This window comes from Hemitrygon akajei, chromosome 13, assembly GCF_048418815.1.
Source record: "Hemitrygon akajei chromosome 13, sHemAka1.3, whole genome shotgun sequence".
NCBI lineage: Eukaryota > Metazoa > Chordata > Chondrichthyes > Myliobatiformes > Dasyatidae > Hemitrygon > Hemitrygon akajei.
Window position 1 is genome coordinate 26,844,287 of NC_133136.1, and position 10,050 is coordinate 26,854,336.

Sequence of the window (10,050 nt, forward strand, 5' to 3'; positions counted from 1 at the left end):
GTGACCGGGTGGGGGAGGGGTGCGGTGGGAGTTTGAGAAATCGATGTTCATGCCATCAGGCTGGAGGCTACCCAGATGGAATATAAGGTGTTGTTTCTCAGTGTGGCTTCATCACGACTGTGGAGGAGGCCATGGATGGACATATCGGAATGGGAATGGGAAATGGAATTAAAATAGGTGGCCACTGGGAGAATGGGTAGCCACAGTGGCAGCAGGATCTGGGGTAGATTGATGAGAATGTGGGGGGAATAAAATGAGATTAGTGCAGGATTAGCATGGACTCAATGGTCCAAAGGTCCTGTTTCTCTGCTGTATCTATATGTCACCAAAAGCTGACATTAATCAGGCACTTGAAATATTGATTGCTGCCATCAACAAACAAGAAACAATCCAATATGATACATTTCAAATAATATTTGGGGACTTCAAACAGGCTTGTCTAAAGAAATCCCTGCCCAATTATCATCAGCATTTAATCCGCAGCACACGAAACCTCCGATATACTATGGTAAGGAATGCCTACCTTTCCATGTCCGGACAACATTCTGGGAAATCTGATCACTTGGCTCTCCCACCAGTATCCAGGTAAAGGCTAAAGAGCAAAGCTCCAGAGGTAAGGACAACAAAGAGGTGGTTGTGGGAGGCAGAGGCACGGCTACAGGATTGCTTCAAGACAGTAAACTGGGCCTTGTTCAAGGACTCATCAGAGGATCTGAATGAATACACCATGGTTGTCAGTTGTAGATGAGTCATTCAGTCTTCCTCACAACATCATTCAGTCTTCCTCAATCAGAAGCTCAAGATGAACCATGAGAATCTGCATTCTGCTGAGGGCCAGATCAGTGGCATTCAGGTCTGGAGACCAAGGGTTCAGGTCCAATCTCCGCAAAGCCTTCTCACCTGTGAAGTAGCAATTCTGGACTGAACTTGGCAGACTTGAATGCTATCATCTCCTACAGAGTGAACCAAATGACAGGTGACAAGGCTTCATGTCTAGATGAGCCTTTTAGACTGGCTTTGACCATCAAAACATAGAGGAATCATCACTGTAAGATTCAAAATTAAGATGTGCGTTTCTGACAGGTCCGGGTTAAAGTCAAAGGACAAATGTGATTTAATTATGTCTGGGTTAAAGTCTGTAAACAAGTGTGATCTAATTATGAATGCAGAAGCCTTGACAAAATTAACTGTTTGTGGAATCATTGAAGTCCTGAGATATGGACTATTGTTTTACAGAAACGTGTAAAAAAACAACTCCAAATATGGAATGGGAAAACACTGTGTACCTCCCGAGTCAGGGAGGAGGGGTGGTAAGGAAGAAGGATAAAACCTGCTGCCCTGTAAGGTTCAGGGTTCCCTTCTCTGAAGGGGCCCAGCTCTGCAGAACTGTTAATAAACTTTGTTTCCTTGAATTTGTCTTGAAGCCATTATTCGGGAGCGTGGCTCGTTTCTGACAACTTGGGGCGCTCGTCCGGGATCCACACTCCAGCCGTGAGGGGGGCAAGGAAGGACATCGGAGAAGGTGCACCCTGCCGAGTTCGGCAGTCCCTGATTCCTTGCTCGTCGCCCTGCGCGGCTTGAACGAGTGATATCCGGCGGACTCAAGGAAACAAAGAGGGGTTGTCGAGGCAGTTGAGACAGTGAGCGATCGAGTAATTTCTGTGCACAGGACCCAGGTAAGAAATTGAATTCCTGTAGAGACGTAGTACACAAGAATCGTGGAACTGCGGGGTTCCTGCAGGTGATTTCTCCTGTAGAGACGTAGTACATGAGAATTGTGGAACTGCGGGGTGCCTGCAGGTGAATTCCTCGGCGATCACGGGAATACAGGTTCCGGAATTGGACAGGAGTGACCAAGCTAGGTGGGTCACATTCAAATTAAATTCCTGCAGAGACGTAGTGCACGAGAATTGTGGAATTACGGGGTGCCTGCGGGTGGATTGGAACCGAGCAAGTCCTCGAGATGGGGAATAAGGGGTCTAAGAGAGAAAAGGGTAAAGGAAATCCAGGCGCCAATGATGAAAAATACCCCGGGGTACCCCCTGATAGTCCGTTGGGACGGATGTTAGAAAATTGGGATTATGGGAGGCGAAAAGGGAAGTCAAAGAAAAAATGATACAGTACTGTGAATTCTGGTCCCGCCAGCCGATCCAAGGGTCGGCTGTGTGATGGCCTAAGTTCGGGTCTAGCGAGGATTGGGTACAACAAGCCCTTAATCTGTACGTGAATTCAAAACCTAACGTTAAACCCGAAGAAAGTGATTATGCCCTATGCTGGTTACCAACGACAAATAGTTATAAATTGAAAACGATAAATGAAGGGGGACAGAAAAAGAATACATGGGAGGTGCTCGACCACCTGCCGCCCCATATGTGCCCCCTACCGCTCCGCAAATCGAAGACCCTGAGACGGAGGTTGGCCAACAGCTGATTCGTGTTGAATTTGTATCGAAAGCATGGCCAGAAAAAAAAAACTGGAAAAACTAGAAGATTGGAATACTAAACCCTTAAGTGAACTACTTAGGGAGGCACAGAAAGTGTTTGTAAGAAGGGATGAAGAGAAGCAGAAGACGGCAAGGATAATGGTCCAGACAGTGCGACAAGTAACCGCAGATAGTAGAGAGAGAGACGGGGACCATGGTTGGATCGAGGTAGTAGCCAGGAGCGAGGAGGGCTAAGGAAGGCTTTAAGATGTTTTCACTGCAACAAAGAAGGACACTTCAGGCGCGAGTGCCCCAGATACCGACGGGAAGTGCGCTCGTACGCTATGATGGAAGATGAAGACTAGGGAGGTCGGGGGTTCCACCCCTTGGGGATGAATTATCGGCAGGAACCCCTGGTAAATTTAAAAGTAGGTCCCCAAGGGTCAGATACAACCTTTATGGTAGATTCGGGTGCCGAAAGATCTAGCGTAATCCAGATACCTCCCGGCGCCCGAACCGGAACAAAGGTAATGGGAGTATCCGGTATTGGAGGCAAAATAATACAAGTACCTGTTATAGAAAACGTGAAAATTGAACATGAGGATAGGGTAACGGGACAGGACCTACTTTTGTTACCCTCTGCGAGATTCAACCTGCTCGGGCGGGATCTGCAAGTCAGGCTAGGCATTGGGACTGTGCCCAGGAACGGGAAGATAATGGTACAGCTGTTTGCCCTCAGGGAAGAAGACGATAGGAAAATAAGCCCGGAGGTATGGTACCAGGAAGGGAACCGGGGGGGTTTGAACGTCCCCCCTTGCAAATCTCACTATCACCTAACAGTTCGCCAGTACGGAGAAAACAGTACCCTATTTCAATGGAAGGAAGAAAAGGGCTGCAGCCGGTGATTGAAGGACTGATCGCTGACGGACTACTGGAGGAATGTATGTCACCGTATAATACCCCAATACTCCCGGTGCGAAAGCCAGATGGGACTTATCGGATGGTACAAGACCTGCGGGGCCTAAATGCAGTAGTCCAAACCCGATACCCGGTAGTGCCCAACCCTTACACACTGATGAGTAAGATCTCCCCTGTCCATGAATGGTTCAGTGTAATAGATCTAAAAGACGCCTTCTGGAGTTGCCCGCTAGAAGAGAGCAGTCGTGACATGTTTACGTTCGAATGGGAAAATCCTACGATGGGGCGGAAAAGACAACTCCGGTGGACGGTCCTGCCACAGGGGTTCACCGAATCACCTAACCTATTTGGGCAGGTCTTGGAGCAAGTACTAGCAGAATTCCAATGTGCTCCAGAGAGCCAACTGCTACAGTATGTGGACGATCTATTACTATCCGGGCCAACACAGGAAGGGGTGCAGGAAGACACCATCAGACTACTGAACTTCCTGGGGAAGCAGGGGCTACGGGTCTCAAAGAAAAAGTTACAATTTGTAGAAAAGGAAGTAAGGTATCTGGGACACCGGGTCAGTAAAGGACAGCGATGCATTACCCCAGAAAGGATAGCTGGAATAACGGGAATGTCACTACCACGTACCAAGAAGGAGATACGCACCAGTTAATTTGCGATGCACTTGATATCGAATGGAAGTACCATACCCGGTGGCATCCCCAGAGTTCGGGAAGAGTAGAACGAATGAACAGCACCCTGAAGGCACAGCTAACCAAGTTGATGTTGGAAACCAAGCTACCATGGACCAAGTGTTTGCCGATCGTTCTCCTGAGAATACGAACTGCACTCCGCAAGGATATAGGAATATCTCCTTATGAGATGCTCTTTGGACTGCCATATTGGAATAAAATAGAGGGGTATCCCACACTACAGGGGGGTGATTTATTTGTAAAGAACAATTTACTGGCCTTGTCCCGTTCCTTTGCAGAACTGCGGAAAAAGGGTCTCTTGGCCCAGACTCCGCTGCTCGACTTTGCTTTACATCAGATCGTGCCTGGAGATTGGGTTCTGGTAAGGACCTGGAAGCCGGAGAAGTTACAGCCACAGTGGGAAGGCCCTTTCCAGGTCCTGCTAACAACAGAGGCGGCTGTACGGACAAAAGAAAAAGGGTGGACACACGCATCCAGGGTAAAAGGACCGGTGAAGCCCGAAAGCCGCACTGAGTGGACCTGTGTTCCCGGTGAAGAACCGTTGGTGGTGAAGCTAAAAAGGCAGCAAAAATGAACTCTATGTGGACTGTAACATTATTGACTGTAATATATTTGATTCTATATGTCGGGGAAATTGAAGGGAAATGTGACAAGTGCAGAACCGTGGTACGAGTGGGGCAGAGGGTGTTCCCAGGATCATTTGTGTCCCACTCGCATGTGAATGATCGATGCTATGATCTAAGCAAGAGAGAAACATGTTGGGAGAATAGTAAACCTTATTACCAAGTCTATAATAAAGGATACATGGGACAGGGGGGGACCATGAGAAGTCTCAGCTGTCCCAGGAAAGACCGGAGTTCTTCCTCCTGCATCAGGAGGGTGACCGGAAGCTGGGAATTAAGCTGTTTGATTCATTAAGGAGAGAAACACGGGAGATAAAGGTGGGCGAGTGGGGTGATGAGTGGCCACCGGCTCGCATCATTGAATACTATGGGCCAGCGACCTGGGCCCAGGATGGGTCGTGGGGGTATCGCACTCCTGTCTACATGTTAAACCGAATTATTGGACTGCAGGCAGTGGTGGGAGTGATAACCAATCAAACGGCACTGGCATTGGAGCTGTTGGCAAAACAGCAGAGTCAGATGCGAACAGCAATATACCAGAACAGGCTGGCTGTGGATTACCTATTGGCCTCTGAAGGCGGGGTATGTGGGAAGTTCAATCTTACAAACTGTTGCCTTAAGATAGACGACAGTGGAAAGGCCGTGTTAAAAATATCCGACAAAATTCGGAAACTGGCCCACGTGCCAGTACAAACCTGGAGATCCCTGGGGAACATGAGTTGGCTAGACGGGCTACTGGGAGGTAGTTGGTGGCGCACCACTCTCCTAGTAGCAGGCGGGGGTCTAATGATTCTCTTACTTTTGCCGTGTTTGATTCCTTGTATACGAACACTGATCAGGCGCAGTATATTCCAGCTCCAGGCAGTAGCGATACCCCATCATGGGACAAACGAGCTAAAACTTATGCTATTAAAGAAGAAAGTGGGTCCCCTGGGAGTGAGAGAATGCTAGCTGAAACGCACATCTTAAAAAGAAAAAGGGTGGTATTGTAAGATTCAAAATTAAGATGTGTGTTTCTGACAGGTCCGGGTTAAAGTCAAAGGACAAATGTGATTTAATTATGTCTGGGTTAAAGTCTGTAAACAAGTGTGATCTAATTATGAATGCAGAAGCCTTGACAAAATTAACTGTTTGTGGAATCATTGAAGTCCTGAGATATGGACTATTGTTTTACAGAAACGTGTAAAAAAACAACTCCAAATATGGAATGGGAAAACACTGTGTACCTCCCGAGTCAGGGAGGAGGGGTAAGGAAGAAGGATAAAACCTGCTGCCCTGTAAGGCTCAGGGTTCCCTTCTCTGAAGGGGCCCAGCTCTGCAGAACTGTTAATAAACTTTGTTTCCTTGAATTTGTCTTGAAGCCATTATTCGGGAGCTTGGCTCGTTTCTGACAATCACAAATGCCCACACCCCCCAGTGACACCGTGATTTCAGTGTCTGAGGCCCATATGTGAGCAGCCTTCAGGAGGGTGAACCCAAGGAAAGCAATCAGCCCAGATGGGGTACCTGGCCGAGTTCTGAAGACCTGAGCTGGTTGTTAGAGCAATTTCTGGGTTTAGGACATATACATTTAACAATTGACTACCAGTCTTCACATCTGAAAATGTATTGTGGATTTAATTTGGAGTGCAGCTCTGACTGAAAACATCTCCATATGTGCCTGTTGTACCTTGTTTTGTCAGAGAAAATGGTTTGTATCTACCAGTAATTTTCTCCAATGACTTCATTCACGTAACAATATTTGGTGTCATGTGGGATACCTTCGTGTGGACAGCGGTCTTAGCAGTCTAAGTGGGTGAGTATGCTTAGAAATTAGAAATCCTTGGACCTGTCCCAGTCGGTGCTATCCGGCTACACGGGGTATCACAAACACGGAGGGATGAACTGGGAGTAGTGTGCGTGTGTGCATGCGTGTTTATGTAAGAGACGAAACTTTGTGTGTTAATTTGGTGCGAAGGGGGGGTTACCGACGGTTCGGGATGCCTCGCTTGGGAGCTGCATTTTAGCATACACTTTCTGTGAGTGTGATGCAAAGGAAAACAGCAGGCATCATGAGTTCAGGTGCTCAAAAGTAGCCCGCAGGTGAGTGCGTACTCTGCTGTTTTAAGTACGTGCTGTTTAACTGGTACCTGTCATTTTTATTTTGCGTAGTGTGGGAATTGGTGTAGAGGTTTTACCCAGATATATCTTGTCAGGATATCTGTCAGGCAATGTCAGGTCGATGATGCACCATCAATAACTCTCTCTGAGACGTAAAGGCGAGGTATCAGCTTTTATTGACTGGAAGAAGGAACAAGCAGTGATTGACCACCATACTACATCCTGGAGATATTGGAGTATAAAAGTATAAATTTTGCTGTGTAACCAAAACTATGTAGTCAGTTTTGAAACTTGCTATTTGCTATGCATGTACCCAATTTAGTAGGAGAATGAAATCCTAAGAATGTAGAAGACAATGGTGTGTTAATGAGAGGTAGCTAAGAGATGTAGATTAGAACATGATTAAGTCAATGGGTAGAAACAATAGTGGCGGATGTACGTGTGATATGCAACTATAGACCGATTGCATATGCTAATGCAACTGGACCAGGAGATTGCTATAAAGAATGTTGTGTCTGGGGATCGGTGGGCAGTCAGCGACTAGCTCAATGACTGTCTCAGCTTTGATTTGCAAATTAAAGTTTAATACTTCTTGAAGAATCTTCTGCGTCTCCTGGTCGTTTGTGGGGCACGAGAAACCACGACAAAATTGGCGACCGCGGCAGGACCGGAAAGAGACCTGCGGAAAGGAAACGGCAGATTGGGGACGATTCCCAGTCCTCTAGGGACCCCCACAAGGCTAACAGAATTAAGGGTGCACCCAAACAAAAGGTAAGCGCTTTTTGCGAGAATTTGTACTTAGAATTCTGTTGGTTTTGGGGAGGTCTCGGAGACTCAGAAATGTGGAACCACTGCCGAAGTGTCTCTCCGGTCCAAAGAATCTGGCAGAATTGGGGGTTAACAGGAGGCTCAGAGGATTGATCAAGAACACTGCAGTGAGGGTAAGTACAAATAAGTTAATAAGAAGTTAAGTTAAGAAAAATTCCACGTGATGTTGGTAAATCCCTGTGGATACCGCTTCGTATGAAACGAAGGGCTGAACGGGCAGGGAAAGGAAAATAGAGAAAATCCTCGTGGATACCGCCTTAAGAGATAAGGGTCTGAATAGACGAGGTGCAAAGAGCAAGTTCTGTGGGTACCGCTCTGAATAGAGGTCTGTACGGGCAGAACAGAATAGACTAGGCATAGAATTAGAGTAAATAATATTATCCAGTAAACGAACTGTGAATCTCTGAAATACCTTAAAAAGAGAGAATAACATGACAGGTAAAGGAACGGCAGTAGAGATTCTGAGCAAAAAATTCCCGTTAAATAAATATGGGATCACAAAAACTTCAGAAAAATGGGAAAAAAGAACCAAAAACCTGGTCACAAAGTGGCCAAGAGAAGGAACGTTTGATGTAAGTTTGTGCGAAGAAATGGAGGGACTAATTAAAAATTACAAACCAAAAGATAAATCTAAGAAAAGAGGGCAAAAAAAAGAAAATGGAAGTGCTAAAACTCTTCAGAATGGAGGGAGAAAGGCTGAGGAGGACAGGTAGAATATTGATTACAAGCGAGGAAGACACTAAGGTGTACAGACACAGACAGGAAGAAAGAGAAGGTGACTCATTGGAGGAGCAAGAGTTAAGTGGAGAGAGAGAGGATGTGAGAATTTGTGGGGAAGAGGTAGGAGGCAGAAGCCTAGAAGAGCAGAAGGAGGCGGTAGGGGAGTGACTTGCAGAAGTAGAGAGAGAGCTAGATAAGTTACTGAGAGGGGATTGCCAGAGGAGATGCGAAAAATACTCCAGGGGCCAACCAAGTATTGAATCAGGACAGAAAGGAAGGACTCCACAGGGAGACCGAGGGAAGAAGAGGACCCCGGAGACATTTGTGTGGGAGGCAGTAAAGAAACAGACTAAATTCAAACAGCCCAGACAGGACTGGAAGTCCCAAGGAGGGGGACAGAGGAGCTATAGGCAGAGGGGACCAGTGAAGAAATAGGGGGAAAGAGAGGTAGAGAGATTGTGCTGGGGATGTAATCAGCCAGGTCACATGAGAAGAGATTGTCCGTTTACACCATGGCCTGTCACACACCAGCAGGAACCGATAAGAAGGGAACTAAAGTTTAGCCAAGGACCAGCCCCCACAGGCCCAAGCGGACCTGTGAACCCCTATGTGAGGTATTAGGGGTGCCCCGAGAACTCGAGTGGGAAGGGACATTACCCAATGATAACAAGGGAGACAGATGAGGAACCCATTGTTCAGGTTATGTTAGAAGGGCTTTTATTCTTATGTAAAATTTTATTCTTATGTTAATCCAACCTGTGATAGATGTCATTCTGATGTTGCTTCATTGACCCATATGTTTTGGTCTTGTCCTTGTTTACAAAACTATTGGAAAGATATTTTTAATATTATTTCAAGAGTCTTAAATATTAATCTCCAACCACATCCTTTTACCGCAATTTTTGGTCTACCAATGATAGATAATAAGCGTTTATCCGCTTCATCCCAACGAATGATTGCATTTGTTACACTAATGGCTAGAAGATCTATTTTACTGAATTGGAAAGAAATTAACCCTCTAACTGTATTTCAGTGGTTCTCTCAAACTATTTCCTGTTTGAGTTTAGAAAAAATTAGAAGTGTGGTTTTTGATTCTTCAGTTAAATTTGAGGAAACTTGGAGACCATTTATTCAACATTTTCATATGAATTAAATGGTCTGATCCTGAACCTTATTGTTACTATCCTGAATTGTGTGGATGGAGGTTAGGAGTCATCGGCACTACTGTATGTATTTAACATTATGCAATTGCCCATGTTGGTTAGTTTTTTTTTAGTTGTTTTTTTTGGGGGGGTTTTCTTTTTCTTAATTCCTTTACATTAATACTATGAGTTTGGGAGACTTTATGTATTGATTAATACATATCTGATTGTTAGTTAATCTATTATGTACTCTCAAATGTTTTGTACTTATATTTTACTTATGTTTTTCTTAAAAATTAATAAAAAGATTTGAAAAGAAGGGCAACTGACACCAATGATGATAGACACTGGAGCCACGTACACTTGTGTACAGCCACAGTATCCCCTTCACCTTCCCATGTCAGGAAAGTTTATTAAGACGGTAGGGTTCTCGGGGAAAACACAGTTGACACAGTGCATGGCTCCAGTGCGGTTGAGAATGGGAAATAAAGGAATTGTTTTGCCGGTGCTAGTATTTAAAGGAACTCTGATTAATTTGTTAGGCAGAGATGCCTTATTGAAACTGGAATTAAAATTAGAATGCACCAGAAATGGGC